Source organism: Aquarana catesbeiana, linkage group LG03 (genome assembly GCF_042186555.1).
Source record: "Aquarana catesbeiana isolate 2022-GZ linkage group LG03, ASM4218655v1, whole genome shotgun sequence".
In the NCBI taxonomy this organism is placed as follows: domain Eukaryota; kingdom Metazoa; phylum Chordata; class Amphibia; order Anura; family Ranidae; genus Aquarana; species Aquarana catesbeiana.
In genome coordinates, this window is record NC_133326.1 from 649,945,734 (window position 1) to 649,963,820 (window position 18,087).

The 18,087-nt window shown below is 42.7% G+C and overlaps 1 protein-coding gene across 1 annotated transcript in view; it reads right to left on the reverse strand.

Annotated features, from left to right (window-relative positions):
* The window catches only part of KANK2 (KN motif and ankyrin repeat domains 2), a 148,654-nt gene extending 131,489 nt beyond the window's left edge, over window positions 1-17,165 (reverse strand). Inside the window, exon 1 of the mRNA XM_073622616.1 lies at window positions 17,063-17,165. The gene's annotated coding sequence lies outside the window, so the exon portion shown is untranslated. The remainder of the gene's footprint in view (window positions 1-17,062) is intronic.
* Window positions 17,166-18,087: the final 922 nt, after the last annotated feature.

Consider the following 18,087-nt stretch of genomic DNA (forward strand, 5'->3'; position numbering starts at 1 on the left):
TGTCACACTTCAGAATCGTTTAACATTTGGCGCACTAGTTGTATCTTCCTGATCAAAGCCTTCAAACATGAACAAATATTCGGTTCGTTCCATAAATCCGTATATACAGGTATTTTGAGCACCATCAATAGTTTATGAAGCCAAGTATGTCTCCTCTGCAATAAAAATCCTTCCCGCATACAAGTTTTCTAGTTTGTGGCTAAATTCCACTTTAATTCGTGCCGGTACCTGACAATTTGTTGCCCATTCCTTCAATTTTTCTGTCAAGGAATGTCAGGCAGGAGATGACTGGGAAGGCCACCATCTGGCTGAATTTCTGATGAACTAGCCACAATTCAAAGTGGGATGTGGCCGGAAAGGTAGACCTCCTGATCAATCATAGCATGTAGCATTACACCTGATCCCATGCTCTAGGGGGGCTATGAAAAATCTACAGAATCTGACACTTCTAAGAGTATCAGATGCCTAGTAACCCTCTGCTTGCTGTGGTTTCACCCACAGGCTACCTACAGGACACAATAAGGATGTAGGGGCTGGCAGAAGAAACCACAGAGGACAGAGGGGGCCCAGGCATCTGACACTCCTGGAAGTGTCAGATGCTGAAGATTCTGCAGCAAGCTTCTCTCTTCAAGAGAGTGAAGATCATCTGTATGGGTAAGTATTGATTCTCTTCTTTGGAGACACTGATTCTCTTTTTGGCATTCCTTTTGGCCCACCGCCATGATAAGCTGCTTTGATTCTCCAGTTGGATGGTAGGTTAGGCGGATTAGAGTAAGCAAACTCCATTGCCTTTTCAGAACAGTCTGGCAATAATATCTACTGCAGGCCCACTACTAGTAGTCCCAAGGGCTTTGTGCAGTCTCTACTCAAAGTCCCAGTAATGCTACAGTGCAGGAAAACAAAGGAAGCTGATCTCATTACAGATTCTAATACAATTGTTTGTTGAATGTAAATAAAAAAAAAAAAAAAAAAAATGTTTTTTAAACAATAAAAAACTAGATTAAATTGCGTTTATTTAAATATTCGCACAATGTTCTAATCCTCATCACTTATGGTTTTCCTTCTCCATGTTGTCTGCTTTAATCCCCCTCCGTTCTTTCACCCATTCTCTTCAGAACCATTCCCTTCTTCTCTTTCTGAATTCCTTTCTCACTTTCTTTCTATCATATTTCCTTTTCCTCTCTCTGTTTTCTTTTCTGATTGCAGCCAGTTTCTTCTAATCTTCTTTTCCTTGGTTCCCAGACTTCCCTCTCCCTCCTCAGATCTAACACCAGGACAGGGTGGAGAGTAACTGAAGAGTTCTGGCTGCATTAGAGAATCCACATCTGTTTTCCAGATGTACCAACACCCAGCTGTTCCCCCCTACCTGCCAGACTGTGCTCCATCATCCCACTTCCCCCGAATGGCAGTGTATCTGCCTCCATCATCCAATTACAGCTGGAGTACTGCTCAGAGACAGATCACCCATCTACCACCTATGCCCAATTCCATAACCCAGAACATCCTATCTACTCCCATAATATCTTATTACAGTAACCCAGTTCCCAAATGTCTTATTACCCCTGTAATATCTTATTACGGTAACCCAGCTCCTGAGTGTCTTATTACCCCTGTAAGGTCTTATTACAGTACCCCAGCTCCTGAGTGTCTTATTACTAGGGCTGGGAGATTTTCCACAAAAAAAAAAAAAAAAATCTGCGATTTTCTTAAAAAAAACCTCCATTCACGATTCGAATAGCGTTTTTTTTTTTTTTTGGACAACGCGCCGGTCCTGGAGAGCTGCAGACAGGAGTTTTTAGGCGAGGCCGAAGCCGCGGCCTCGCCTAAAAACTCCTGCTTGCAGCTCTTCAAGACCGGTGCGGTGAAAAAAAAAAAACCTAAAAAAATCGATTTGCTTAAATTTTGAATTGATTTGACCTCTCAACTCAATTCAAGATTTAAATCGATTTTTTCCCCAGCCCTACTTATTACCCCTGTAATGTCTTATTACAGTAACCCAGCTCCTGAGTGTCTTATCACCCCTGTAATATCTTATTACAGTAACCCAGCTCCTGAGTGTCTTATTGCCCTCGTAATATCTTATTACAGTAACCCAGTTCCCAAATGTCATCCCTGTAATATCTTATTACATTTAGTTACATAGTTAGTCAGGTTGAATAAAGACACAAGTCCATCAAGTTCAACCAAAAAAAATAATACAATTCCATATACCCAATACTATACCCACAGTTGATCCAGAGGAAGGCAAAAACCCCAGCAAAGCATGATCCAATTTGCTACAGCAGGGGAAAAAAATCCTGCCTGATCCCCCAAGAGGCAATTGGATATTCCCTGGATCAACTTTACCTATAAATGTTAGTATCCAGTTATATTATGTACATTTAGGAAATAACCCAGGCCTTTTTTAAATCTACTGAGCTTGCCAGAACCACCTCTGGAGGGAGTCTATTCCATATTTTCACAGCTCTTACTGTGAAGAAACACTTCCGTATTTGGAGATGAAATCTCTTTTCCTCTAGGTGTAAAGAGTGCCCCCTTGTCCTCTGTGATGAATAACTCAACACCAAGATCACTATATGGACCCCTTATGTATTTATACATGTTGATCATACCCCCCCTTAATCTCTTAATCTCCTCTTCTCAAGAGAGAATAAATTCAGTTCCTCTAATCTTTCCTCATAGCTGAGCTCCTCCGTGCCTCTTATCAGTTTGGTTGCCCTTCTCTGCACTTTCTACGGTTCCCCGATATCCTTCTTGAGAACTGGTGCCCAAAACTGAACTGCACTACAGTAATGCATCTCCCAATTCAAAACTAGGTATATGAAATACTGTTCACATGCAAACTAATGTACCATTATGTGTCATGTACCATTATGCGCCTTTTGTTAGGCTTAAACTACGGTACTTTTTAATTGTACACCCCATTTAGAAAACAACTGTAGATATTTTAATTCTCTCTGGGCTACCACGGAATAAGACAAAAGTATAAAGGGAGACTACATTTTAAAAGGTATTCTGTATTAAACACTGCCAAAAACAACAAGCTTCACACTTGAAAATGACTCACAGCTGTCCAAAGACTGAGATGAACAAATGAAGATTCCATATTTGCACTGTGCAGACAATATATAAATTATCAGTTTGCTCCACCCAAAACAGACATTTTAGTCTGAGTAAACATTAGTGTGGTAAGTGTGACGAATCACTCGAAAATTAAACAGTTTGGGTGGGCTTGACTTTTAATCCAATAACAAAATGTAGTAGATTGCAGCTTTCTATTCCTTGGATGTGGTGGTTGCATTTTTTTTTTTTTCAGGATAAGAACATTTTCTGCAAGTACAGAAGATTACTTGTCAATCTTGCCAGAAATGCAGTGTATTTCATAACTTCCTGTGCACTGAACTGATATCTCAACCCAATATTATCAGCTTTCTCCTGTGAACTACAGAACAACCCTTCCCAAATTAATGGAAACGTAAAGAGGAGCAGATGTCTGTATTCCAGATCGGGAGAGCAGCCTAGGAATGCAAAATTGGTCTTCCAGAGATACAGTGAGATCATTGTCACTCTAGGAAAAGAAGTGAGAAAAATGTCCCAAACCCCCCAGTGGCACCACATATAAAACACCTCCAGGTGCCTGCACACCAGTCAATTGTTCTGTTTAACATCCCAGGCAAGCCAAATCCAAAGGTGCTCTGGTGTGTAAATCTCAGACCAGATTTCCTGGAAGAGTGAATGGCCATGCTCCAGCTCCCTACCTTATTAGTCTTACTATTGGCCCATTGCTGTGATAGGTGGAATTAATGGTCAACAATGAGACTTCCGGAGGTGTGGGGGAAGTTCTCAAGCCAGAGCGGCCCAAGATTCGGTCCTCCAGTGTCCTTCTCTATCACCTACCTGCTGAATGGCCCTAATGTTTATCCTGGCATTTGAGTTTTCAGACAGGAAGGTTGCAAAAAATTAAGGGACAAAAGCCTGCAAGGTTGTAAAGATACATGATCCGAAGCCATCATCTTTATTCTTCTTCAGTAACACATATACAGCCAGATGGAATTCCTGACCTGTAACATCTGCTCCAGGGCAGAAGTTCATTAAAGCTACCCATTGACATGGCTGCTGCCCAATTTGCTTCCCCTGCCCCCATCCCTATTCCTCTTCTCTTTTCGTATAAATGCAAAAATCTGGCTGAAATGAACATTTGTTGCTATGACTGGCTCACTCGAACCTAGTGCCTGAGGGCTGTCAGAAAGAAACCCACCATTCTACCACCCTCAATAAGCCCAATTCCACCCAAACCTCTTTTTTTTAGATTTTTATTGCTATCTGTAAGCAGGTTTCATTTTCAGAGCAGGAAGGAAATTTCCCCAAAACACAAAAACTGAAACACAATATTGGTAGAGTAAAGCTGGCCATACAGTAGTAGGATTTCAATAAAAATTTTTTGTTTCAATACCGTTTCTTCGATTTCCTAATGGTTAGTGAAATCATTGACATGAAATCATCACCATAGTGACGAGAACATTAGAAGAAGCAGGATGGAAAATTTTTCTTAGACGGTCAAATTTCTAACAGTCTACGTGGTTTTCATTTGGGAAATTACATTTTTTCCTAAAGCGAACATTAAAAATAAGCAAAATTTTGAAGTACTTTTGAAAAATTGTCCAGCCATTGATTGTACTGAAAAGTTCCATATGAATCTACTAGTATATGGCCAGCTAAAGTAAGCCTGGGGACTTCTAACAATGTTTCATTGCCGTCTATGCACTCCCATTTTGGTGATGCCCTTTGAAATTTTCCACATTTTGTCCTGTTACAACCAAAAACATAAATGGATTTTATGTTACAGACCAAGTGGAAGGAAAATGATAAATGGTTTTCAAAATTGTTTACAAATAAATATGTGAAAAGTGGCGTGCATTTGTATTCAGCCCTCCTGAGTCAATACTTTGTAGAACCACCTTTCACTACAATTACAGCTGCAAGTCTTTTTGGGGATGTCTCTACCAGCTTTGCACATCTAGAGAGTGACATTTTTGTCCATTCTTCTTTGCAAAATAGCTCAAGCTCTGTCAGATTGGATGGAGAGCGTCTGTGAACAGCAATTTTCAAGTCTTGCTGCAGATTCTCAATTGGATTTAGGTCTGGACTTTGACTGAGCCATTCTAACACATCAATATGCTTTGATCTAAACCATTCCATTGTAGCTCTGGCTGTATGTTTAGGGTCGTTGCCCTGCTGGAAGGTGAACCTCCGCCCCAGTCTCAAGTTTTTTGCACACTCTAATGCCCCGTACACACGATCGCACGTTCTGACAACAAAATCCATGGGATGTTGGCTCAAACTTGTCTTGCATACACACGGTCACACAAAGTTGGTTGGAAATTTCGAACGTCAAGAACGCAGTGATGTACAACACGTACAATGAGCCGAGAAAAATGAAGTTCTATAGCCAGTGCTGCTCTTCTGCTTGATTCTGAGCATGCATGGCACTTTGTGCGTCGGAATTGTCTACACACGATCGGATTTTGTTGTTGGAAAATTTTAGAGCCAGCTCTCAAACTTTGTGTGTCGGAAATTCCGATGGAAAAAGTCAGATGGAACCCACACACGGTCGGAATTTCCGACAACAAGCTCCGAACGCACATTTTCAGTTGGAAAGTCCGACTATGTGTACAGGGCATGACAGGTTTTCTTCTGAGATTGACCTGTATTTGGCTCCATCCATCTTCCCACCAAATCTGATCAGCTTCCATGTCCCTGCTGAAGAAAAGCATCCCCACAACATGATGCTGCCACTTCCATGTTTCACAGTGGGGATGGTGTGTTCAGGGTGATGTGCAGTGTTAGTTTTCCACCACACATAGCGTTTTGCTTTTAGGCCAAAAAGCTCCATTTTGGTCTCATCTGACCAGAGCACCTTCTTCCACATTTGCTGTGTTCCCCACATGGTTTTTCGCAAACTGCAAACGGGACCTCTTATGGCTTTCTTTCAACAATGGCTTTCTTCGTGCCACTCTTCCATAAAGACCAGATTTGTGGAGTGCATGACTGATAATTGTCCTGTGGACAGACTCTCCCACCTGAGCTGAGGATCTCTGCAGCTCCTCCAGAGTTACCATGGGCCTCTTGGCTGCTTCTCTGATTAATGTTCTCCTTGCCCGGCCTGTCAGTTTAGGTGGACGGACATGTCTTGATAGGTTTGCAGTTGTGCCATACTCTTTCCATTTTCAGATGATGGATTGAACAGTGCTCCGATGTTCAAAGCTTGGGATTTTTTTTTAGAATCTAACGCTGCTTTAAACTTCTCCACAACTTTATCCCTGACTGCTGTTTGTTCACTAAGGTCCTCTAACAAACCTCTGAGGGCTTCACAGAACAGCTGTATTTATACTGAGATTAAATTACACACAGGTGGACTCTACATACTAATTAGGTGACTTATAAAGGCAATTGGTTCCACTAGATTTTAGTTAGGGTATTAAAGTAAAGGGGACTGAATACAAATGCACGCCACACTTTTCAGATATTTATTTGTATAAATAATTGAAAACCATTTATCATTTTCCTTCCACTTCACAATTATGTGCCACTTTGTGTTGGTCTATCACATAAAATCTCAATAAAACACATTTATGTTTTTAGTTCAAGGTGTATGAATACTTTTTCAAAGCACTGTAGGTGTCACAAGGACCAGAAATGGAGAAAAAATCCCTGAAATGGTGGTTAGAGACACATAAAACCAGACAGAATTGTTAATGTTCCCCAAGATATAAAAAAAAAATCTATAAAAACATAATCATAAAACATAATAGCCAAAATGTTTTTATATATTTATATTTTTTTTATATCTTGGGGAACAATAACAATTCTGTCTAGTTTTATATTTCTGTAACCACCATTCCAGGGATTTTTTTCTCCATTTCTTGTCCTTGTGACACCTACAGTGCCTTGAAAAAGTATTCACCTTGAAAATGTCAACATTTTGTCATGTTACATAAATGTATTTTATTGAGATTTTATGTCTTTAGATTGATATGTTACAGCCAGGGCAGCCCTGGAAAGGGCACATATAAAAACAAGTCAGTAATGGAAGCTGCAATGTTTTAATCCTGATAAACTCCCTTTAACAATGTGTGTAGGTCAGTATCACTTTTTATTTACAAAAACTCTTTATCAGAGATAGTCAACTTATGAAGACCTCAAATTATGAAGTATAGAGGGTCTCATCTTAAAAGGTAATGAAATATAGGGGGCCTCAATTTATGAGGTTAAGAGGTATAGGGGGCCTCAGTTTATGAGGTTATGAAGTATTGGGGGCCTTAATTTTTGAGGCTATAAAGTATAGGGGGCCTTAATTTTTGAGGTTATGAAGTATAGAGGGCCTAAATTTATGAGGTTATGAAGTATAATGGGGTTCAGCTTATGAGGTTATGAAGTATAGGGGGGCCTCAGTTTATGAGGTTGTAAAGTATAAGAGCCTAAAATTATGAGATTACAAGGTATAGTGGGCCGGGCCTCAACTTAAGAGGTTATGAGGTATAGGGGGCCTCAACCTATGAGGTTATGAGATATTAGGGGCCTCAGCTTATGAGGCTATGAGATATAAAGGACCTCATCGTATGAGGTAATAAAATGAAACATAATGTGGTTATGAGGTATAGTGGGCCGGGCCTCAATTTAGGAGGTTATGAGGTATAGGGGGCCTCAACCTATGAGGTTATGAGATATTAGGGGCCTCAACTTATGAGGCTATGAGATATAGAGGACCTCATCTTATGAGGTAATGAAATGTAGGGGGCCTCGATTTATGAGATTATGGAGTATAGGGGGCCTCAATTTATGAGGTTAAGAGGTATAGGAGGCCTCAATTTATGAGATTATGAAGTATAGAGAGTCTCAGCTGATGAGGTTATAAGATATAAAGGGCCTCAACCTATGAGGTTATGAGATATAAGGTGGCCTCAAGTTATGAAGCTATAAGGTACTTGGGGCCTCAACATTCAAGATTATGATTATTATTAACTGTGGCCTGTGATATAGGGGTGGTTGGAGACAGGAGGCATGTTGCCGGAGACAGTCAGAGACTGAGAACATGTAACATGAGCCTGGAAGAGACCATTGACATTACATGCCCTTTACCAACCCGTGATTCCACTCCCACTACTAACTCCTGGTGTCTGACAGCCGCTCAACAAGTACCATATGGCTGCATATAGCCCCAGGGCTGCAGGCTGGGCACCAGTACACTGTGTAGTCTTTAGCTTGCTGCATCATTTTGGCTTTATATTTAAAAAAAAACATTTTTAGACTGATATCCATATTAGACACATGTGACTTCAGGGTTAAACTCAGACATTCTGGGTCCTAACCAGTACAGGCTAAGCATCTGCCGCCCTAGGCTTAGGTCTACATAGCCTGCCCATATTTTCAGGCCTGCACAAAGGCCACAGGTATCTGCACTAGTAACATAGTATAATGGAAATATGTACAGTATTATCATAGCTCCCAACTGTCCCTGATTTTGAGGGACTGTCCCTGATTTGGAGCAATGTCCCTCTGTTCTCCTCATTTGTCCCTCATTTTGGTCTGATATCTATAGATGTATATAAAATGCACTTTTTATCTATCATAAAGTGTTTTCCAGAGCTAAACCTTTCATCTGATTTCTAAATTGATGCATTTGTAAATTCCAAGCGCCAATATAAAGGAATAGTAGTGGTAAAAAAAGCACTTGTGTGTTTTCCAATCTTGTTTTTTTGTATAATTCTCCTTTAAGGGATGTGGCAAAGGGTGTGTCCTATGCCTGCATACTTTTGCTGAGAGGTGTTCCTCATTCCCATCTCAAAAAGTTGGGAGATATGTGATTAGCACACGATGTTGGGTAGCTGGTTGCAGGGCGGAGTCAAGGGTGGTGATTGACAGGCTGTTGGCCATGCGTTCATATAGGGGGCATGGCCAGAGACGACGATTAGCACATGATGTTGGGTAGCTGGTTGCGGGGCAGAGTCCAGGGCGGTGATTGGCAGGCTGTTGGCCGTACGTTCTTATAGGGGGTGTGGCCAGATGCGATAAATACCCCACGGTGTTGGGTAGCTGGTTGTGGGGCGGAGTCAAAATCAGTGATTGACAGGCTGTTGGCCATACGTTCTTATAGGGGCGTGGCCAGATGCGATGATTAGCACACGGTGTTGGGTAGCTGGTTGCGGGGCGGAGTCAAGGGTGGTGATTGACAGGCTGTTGGCCATGCGTTCTTGTAGGGGGCGTGGCCAGATGCGATGCTTAGCACACGGTGTTGGGTAGCTGGTTGGGGGCGGAGTCAAGGGTGGTGATTGACAGGCTGCTGGCCATGCTTTCTTATAGGGAGCGTGGCCAGATGCGATGATTAGCACACGTGTTGGGTAGCTGGTTGGGGGGCGGAGTCAAGGGCGGTGATTGACAGGCTGTTGGCCATGCTTTCTTATAGGGAGCGTGGCCAGATGCGATGATTAGCACACAATGTTGGGTTAGCTGGTTGCAGGGTGGAGTCAAGGGCAGTGATTGACAGGCTGTTGGCCATGTGTTCTTGTAGGGGGCGTGGCCAGATGCGATGATTAGCACACGATGTTGGGTAGCTGGTTGCAGGGCGGAGTCAAGGGCGGTGATTGACAGGCCTTTGGCCATGCGTTCTTGTGGGGGTGTGGTCAGATGCAATGATTAGCACACGATGTTGGCATAGCTCCCAACTGTCCCTGATTTTGAGGGACTGTCCCTGATTTTGAGCTATGCCGCTCTTTCCTCCTCAATTGTCCCTTATTTTGGTCTGATCTATATAGCTGTATATAAAATGCACTTTTTATCTATCAAAAAGTGTTTTCCAGCGCTAAACCTTTCATCTGATTTCTAAATTACTGCATTTGTAAATTCTAAACGCCAATATAAAGGAATACTAGTGGTAAAAAATGCACTTGTGGGTTTACCAATCTTGTTTTTTTTTTTTTTTACAATTCAACTTTAAGGGGGGGCGTGGCAAGGGGTGTGTCCTATGCCTGCATACTTTTGCTGATAGGTGTCCCTTATTCCCATCTCAAAAAGTTGGGAGGTATGAGTACTATGGTATATACTGCTGAGACTCTGCAGTAATAACATATAGTGGAAATATGTACAGTACTACGGCATGTGCTGTGATATGACAAATCAAAAGGAATTTTACTGCTTGTGCCAGCTACAAATCCCATCTCTAAAAAGTCCTTATATAGCGCATACAAGTCGCATCATAAAAGACAACAATATATTATTTGTACATTAACTCAGACAGCAACATTATCCAGATATGGGCGATTCTGAACAACATAACTGCATGCCAGATCTTATCCATACCAGTATCTTTAGTGTCAGGATACAAAAACACGAGTAAGAAATCACTGGGAGCAGAAAATGAAACTCATGTGAATCACTAGCTTTACAAATCACAAAACGAAATGACTGCTGAAATCTTCCCGTCATGATTGTAACTGATGGTCATGCATGCTGCAGCTCACAGCGGCCTAGGGATAAATGTCGTAAAGTTTTGTTTTTATTTTTACAGTAAATGCCACTTATCTGATAACCAAACAAATGAAATGTGTAGGTACCTAAACACATGCAGGTCAAAGCAACAGGTCCACATAAATGCTGTCCTCTGCAACTGTATATACTCTACATTTACTTTACATGCAACGTAATCACTTCTACGGGAGGAGAGGGGACATACTGGACGGTGGAGGGGATTATAAGACTTGGGAAGAGGCATTCATAGAGGGGGCTTTATGAGGGGTAGTGATGTTTAGGTAAAGGAGGTCTCGAGGTGGGTATGTTAGCTGTATGGGGAGTTATAGAAGGGATATGAAATTTGCAGCAGTGGGTACAGAATTGAAGCTTGGATGTCCTATCGCAAGCCTGGAGCAGTGGGTATGGGATTGAAGCTCAGGGGTCCTGGCTTGTATCCAAAGTCTGGAGCAGTGGGTAATGGGGTTAAAGCTCAGAGGTCCTGGGTCATATCCCAAGGCTGGAGAAGTGGGTTTGGAATGGAAGCTCAGGGGTCCTAGGTAACATTCTGGGTCTCAATCAGGAGGTACAAAATGTAAGCTCACATGTCCTGGGCCATATTCCAAGGCTGGAGCAGTGGGTATCAGATTGGAACTCAAGAGTTCCCGAGTCTTATTCTGAGTTTGGAGCAGTCAGTACGGTATGGAAGCTCAGGGGTCCTGGGTCATATCTCCATTCTGGAACAGTGACTACAGGATTGAAGCTCATGGGTCCTGGGGTATATTCCAAGGCTGGAGCAGTGGATATCGAATTAAAGCTCAAGGGTCCTGGGTCATATCCCAAGCATAGGGCAGTGGGTACAGGATTGTTCAGTTCAGAGTTCTTGGGTCATTTCTCAATACTAGAGCAGAGTGTATGGAATTGAAGCTCAGACGTCCTGGGTCATGTCTCAAGGCTGAAGAAGTGAGTTTGGAATGGCAGCTCAGTGGTCCTGGGTCATATCCCAGGTCTGGAGCAATGGGTATGGAATTGAAGCTCAGGGGTCCCATGTCAGTGGGTTTGAGATTGAAGCTTAGAGATCCTGGATTATATTCCAAGTCTAAAGCAATGGGTACAGGATGGAAGCTCAAGGGTTTGGGGTATTTTACCAAGTCTAGAGCAGTGGGTATGGGATTGAGGTTTAGAGGTCCTGGGTCATATCCTGATTGTGTCTAAGGATTCACCAATGCTCATGCCTATAGGTAGCCTAAACCATGTACTTATATTATATGTCCCACTTCTTTTAATGCCAACATTTTAGGGTAAAGGTATGCCCTTTTCAAACCCTTGCCTATACATCGATCATTTTAGATATTACCATGTCAAAAGTATAAATCCATAAATGTCATATCTGGCATAATACTTCGCTGTAAAACTCTTCATTCTGTCTGATGCTCCAAATCCCAGGTGCATGCGCCATACAAATTCTGATCCTAATCTCCCAGAGACATATGAGAATGCTCCTTTTGGAAATATAGAAATCTGAATGTCCACCAAGACCTATGCCAGGATCCAAAGCTGGCGTGAATCTACTCATGCTCAATTACGATCAGAAGAGCAGACTTTCACCGCCGCTTTTGCTGAGAGATCCTCGGATTTTTAATTTGTAATAACAAGCGACGGTTAAAAATATCCCTGAGTGTGAAAAAAGGCCTTCTGCAAGCCTTGCGGAAAATGAGGAGAGATTTCACTTTTCTCCCTCCTGTGGCGGAAAGGAGCCGAGGACCCCGCAGCAGCCGTTGTGTGTTTATTGTCATAAGGAGGACTCGCCCTGCCCAGTCTAAATAACTTTCATGCAGAGCCAGATCTAACCTCTGAAGTTTTAGGGGCCACTGAGAGCCTCGTTTTAGGTGGCCGCAAACAGCTCGCGGAATGCTGGAAGGCAGTTCAAAAGGGACGTATTGAGAGTTCTAGACATTCGCGTTCCATTCAGTTTGTCAGCCTGCGACAGTGTGGTTGTTCCAAAACACAACACAAACATCGAACAACAATTTTCCGACTCTGTGGGCCGCAGAACCGGCTCAGCAATGGATAATGACAGCCTGCGCTCCTTGTATCTCAATGCAAAGATAAAAGGGCGAACTTTATTCTTGGAGCTAATGCTTGGAACGGCAATCTTTGGTGCGTGCAGCTGTGCTTCATTATTGGGCGAGTATACACACCCGATTTGGCAGAAGTCCCTTGGTTGTTGTCGGCATGATGTCATCTTATATTCGATCAGACAGGTCAACACAAGGGTTTATCTGATTGGCAATAATATGATTGAAGTGTTTAAACCAGAGTTCCACCCAAAAGTGGAACTTCCGCTTTAAGCACTCCTCGCCCCCTTACATGCCACATTTGGCATGTAATTTTTTTGGGGAGGGAGTGGGTGACTAGTTTTGAGTTGGACTTCCTGTCCCACTTCCTACTTCCAACTACGGGCCGCCTAGGCGACTCCTCCCTCGGGGCAATCCTCTGGGACACATCACAGGTCCCAGAAGATTGCCTGTCCACTCACAAGCTGTCACGGCCAGGTGCCCACAGTTTCAATGGAGGCACCGTGGAGAGGAGGGGGAGAGGAGCGAGGCTCCATGCGGCCAAATCGCTGGGCCGAAGAACAGGTGAGTGTAGCTGCTGACTTTTAATAAATTAAAAAAAGCCTGGGACTCCGCTTTAAAGTTGAATTCCTGGCACAAAAACTTTCATTCAAATATATTCCTCAATAGCCACAATGAAAAATAGTCCGCTTAAAAAACCCAGATGTTACCATGTAAAAGTAGCAGTGACATCATCACTGTGCTGTAAAAAGCCTGTGCAGAGAGCAGAACTGTGGGAGGGGCACAGTAGACCCCACCCACTACAGGCTGCCTGCAGAGAACAACAGGAGGGGGCGGAGACAAGACCAGTCCCCCTGCACAAGGAGAGAGAGCAGCAGTGAGCGGTCTTTATTACAGAAAGCTCCTACACAGAGGAGAAGTCTAGCACTGGATTACTGCACAGATCTGGAAGAAATTCACAAAGTACACAAAGATTCAAGGAAGAATACATGACAAATTTAATTGGACGATATTTGCCAATCCTGGAGTTCAGCTTTAATGTGAGGTCCCCCACTCAAAATATACATAAGCCTGTCTTGGGTCTGCTTTCATTTTTAAACAATTCAAGTCTACAGGTAAACCAATCTTTGCTCCTAGTGGCTGAGCGATGTGACAGAGTAGCAAAAAGAAGGTTAATGCTGCTAGCAGTGTCGGGACAAGATCACCCAGTGCCCAGGGCAAAAATGGCAAATTGTGCCCCCCCCTCTTAATTATGTGCGAGCTTATGAGGAGGAGGGGGCGAGAGAGGACAGCCCGCACCTCCTCCTGCCTCTTTCCAGCACTGGGCTGACACAAGTGGTGATGCCGCTGTCACTACTCCTGTCAGCCTTATAGTAGGAGGAACTTGCGGCGCCCCCCCATCCCTACAATACATGCTGCGCCCAGGGCAGCCAGCCCTTCCGCCAACCCCTTGCCCCGGCCATGGCTGCTAGGGATGGGAGAAGTTACAGCAGAAGTTCAGCTTTATAAAAAAAAAAAAAAAAAAAGGAAAACCAAAAAACAGCAGAATGAAGAAATTCAGTTTTTGCTGAAATACCCTCAAGCTGGCTCTATCACTGGCACTATATGTCAACCAGCATTATTCAGGACACTTCCTGTGAGCCCAGGTTGTCATGGACTTGTCCCCTAAAGGTGTGTCATCACGCCGGCCTGGGCTCAGAGTATTTCGGCACTCACACATCACTATGTACTGCAAGTAATATTTGATCTTGTGACATTGTTCACCGATATTCAGCCACACACAGGGCTGGTGCAAGGATTTTTGACACCCTGGTGAAACCTCATTTTGCCATCACCCCCTTGGCTCCACCCCTGACTCCACCCCCTTTTCCCTGCTCATGTATACCCCATCTTTTTAATGAAGCGCCCATCAAATGCAGCCCACCAGCGCCCATCAAATGCAGCCTCACCAGCGCCCATCAAATGCAGCCTCACCAGTGCCCATCAATGAATGTTTGCTTGCTTGCTTATATTTGTTCGGGAGTCGGGACACAGACACAATCCTTCCGCCGCCACTGCTCCTCTGACACTATGTGCGAATGGAGCGGCGGCTGCCTGCTAATGCTGAGACTTAGTTGCTTGCTGCAGAGAGAAGAGAGTAGAAACACCAGTGGCCGGGCGCCCTAGGCAGCAGTGCACCCTAGGCGGCTGCCTAGTTTGCCTAGTGGTAGCACCGGCCCTGGCCATATAAGACCAGCCTATGGAGCCGATTGAATGGGGAAAAGTTTTGTAAATGAATAAAAAAAATAAAAATAAAATATACTGTAATAACCATCATGTCAAGGAAGTAATCGACGTAGAGGTGCCCATACACACTACAATCCCTGTACAACCAAAATTATGTAATATGAGGACACGCCTACACAATCAAATCAATGGGCCCTCACATTGCACAGTAAATCTAAAGATTGTACAATCAGATTGTTTAGTGTATAATCAGTTTAAGGTTTCAATCTCAACATTGTGTTACCAAAAATCTGATTTCAGAACTTGTTGACAGAACTTTCAATCTCTGTTTCATTTTTTCATCCAGAATCTTACACCTTATGCTGAGACTTCTAGTTCCACAACAGCTGGAGGGTGTGACGTTGGCCAACCCCACTATATCTGATATCACTGTATAATTGCTGTACATCTGTACGCACACCCAAATGTGACCTGGACGGTTCCCAAGTTCCCTCCCAGCACTCTCCATCTCAAGCCATTGGCAGGGCGCTCCATAGCAGAATACACAAGATGTCCCTCTAAGTCGGCGTGTCCATGTAACCCCCGGCTGGGTGGGTCCGTCTGAGCCCAGCGCTGAAATCTGGAATTCATAATCCCTAGTGCAGCTTTTCCCTAAATGAGAATTCCAGCTACACTCCTTCTACAGCCCCCTCCTGCCTGGCCGCTAATCAATTGTCAGCTCCTAGGCTACACTGGCTCACATAGGTAGCATAGTCCCAGGACATGGCTGGAGAGAGACCATCTAAAGCCACATACCACCCAATATTTAGTTATTGATCGCTGATCACCAGAAACCATATCCCAACAGCAGGAAAAACACCTTTTTTCATTCGTAATTTCACATTTCATCGACATTGACAATCATCTGATGGAAACGAGATTTCAGCCAAGTGCCATTTAAATGTACAATTCCTCGCTTACCCAACAGCAGAAGCTGCCAGCCTTCTATATAGGCAATATAAAATTGCTAATTAGGTCATAAGATTCAGATTTTTTTATAACGTATATATATATATATATATAGTATATAAAAACATAAATAAAAAAAAAAGGAGTAATAAAAAATGTATATATATATATATATATATATATATATATATATATATATATATATATGTATATATAGAGAGAGAGAGAGAGAGAGAGAGAGAGAGATTATAGATATATACATACACACACACACACACTAAAATACATTTTTAGGTTACTTAATAACTCAATGCATTATTCAGAACTTTTATAATTTATATAATAAATAAAAAGGAAAAATATATATATATATATATAATTCAATGTATCAACTATTTATTTGATAATGATAATAATAAGAAATGATATATATATATATATATATATATATATATATATATATATATATATATATATATATATAGACCAATAAGATAGTTGATACATTGAATTTATAGATATATATCTATAAATTCAAATTCAATGTATCAACACACACACATTTATTATGTTTAGCATTATAAAAATTCAGAATATATATATATATATATATTTTTCTTTTTTTTTTCAAAATTTCTTTATAATATTTTTATTAATACTGTGTGTGTGTGTATATATATATTCTTATATACACACAAGATTCAAGGATTTACATTTTACTTAATGATTTAAAATTCAATGCATCATCTGTATTATATAACTATGTATACGCACACATATATATATATTTATGCACAGAGACACATACTATGTATACACACACATTATATATATATATATATATATATTTACACACACAGACAAGTACTATACAGCATTGTGGTAGGTGTGCGGTAGAAGTTAGGAGAACTTTTGAATGACTTGTAATCAATCATCATCCCCCTAGTCGTCCTTATGATACAGATGTGGGTTGTGATCCTCCTCACCATATGAATGAGGAGTATGGAGAGGAGGCAGGATGGGATGATGGCACAGTATGGGGAACACTTTATATACAGGGATCCTATGATATTTCTATACAGAGATCTGAGTGCTATGTAGTGGCAGGCTGCAGGAACACACAGGGATCTTATTGCACATCTGGATCTGGTTAGCGGTTGTACAGAATATCCATCCAGTCCTGGGGTGTGGGGAGCAAGAAAAGCCACGCTGGCAAATATCACCCCCCATCACCACCCCACCCATAGGTACCAATGCCATCCCTCACCCCATCATCCAGAGCTCACCCCCCAGCATTGGAAACTCACCCCAAAGTGTCAGCTCTGCATTCCAGCACAGTGTCTCAGTCTGTCTCCTCTCTCAGCCTCTTCTAAAAGTCTGCCTCTAACTGAGACCCCCCCTCTACCAAACCCACCCCCTCCCCCTCTTAAAGTCACAGAGCTGCCTGGACCGTATAGAAAAAAAAAAGAAGAAAATTATTCCTGGATAGAGGATCCCTATGGTGGGAAGGAGGGGGAGCTGTATACAATGTTATGTAATGATAGATTGTATGTGAGATGACAGATGTGCAGAGCTCTTATCAGAGGATATGGTGTGATGAGGAGGAGAGGCTCTATGAGCCACAAGTCATATGATGTATGGATGATAGAGAAACTAAACCACTGCAAACACCAACCACCACTCTACATCTCCCCACCAAACACCACTCTACATCTCCCCACCAAACACCACTCTACATCTCCACACCAAACACCACTCTACATCTCCCCACCAACCACCACTCTACATCTCCCCACCAAACACCACTCTACATCTCCCCACCAAACACCACTCTACATCTCCCCACCAAACATCACTCTACATCTCCCCACCAACCACCACTCTACATCTCCCCACCAAACACCACTCTACATCTCCACACCAAACACCACTCTACATCTCCCCACCAACCACCACTCTACATCTCCCCACCAAACACCACTCTACATCTCCCCACCAACCACCACTCTACATCTCCAGACCTCCACACCAACCACCACTCTACATCTCCCCACCAAACACCACTCTACATCTCCCCACCAAACACCACTCTACATCTCCCCACCAAACACCACTCTACATCTCCCCACCAACCACCACTCTACATCTCCCCACCAAACACCACTCTACATCTCCCCACCAAACACCACTCTACATCTCCCCACCAAACATCACTCTACATCTCCCCACCAAACACCACTCTACATCTCCCCACCAAACACCACTCTACATCTCCAGACCTCCACACCAACCACCACTCTACATCTCCCCACCAAACACCACTCTACATCTC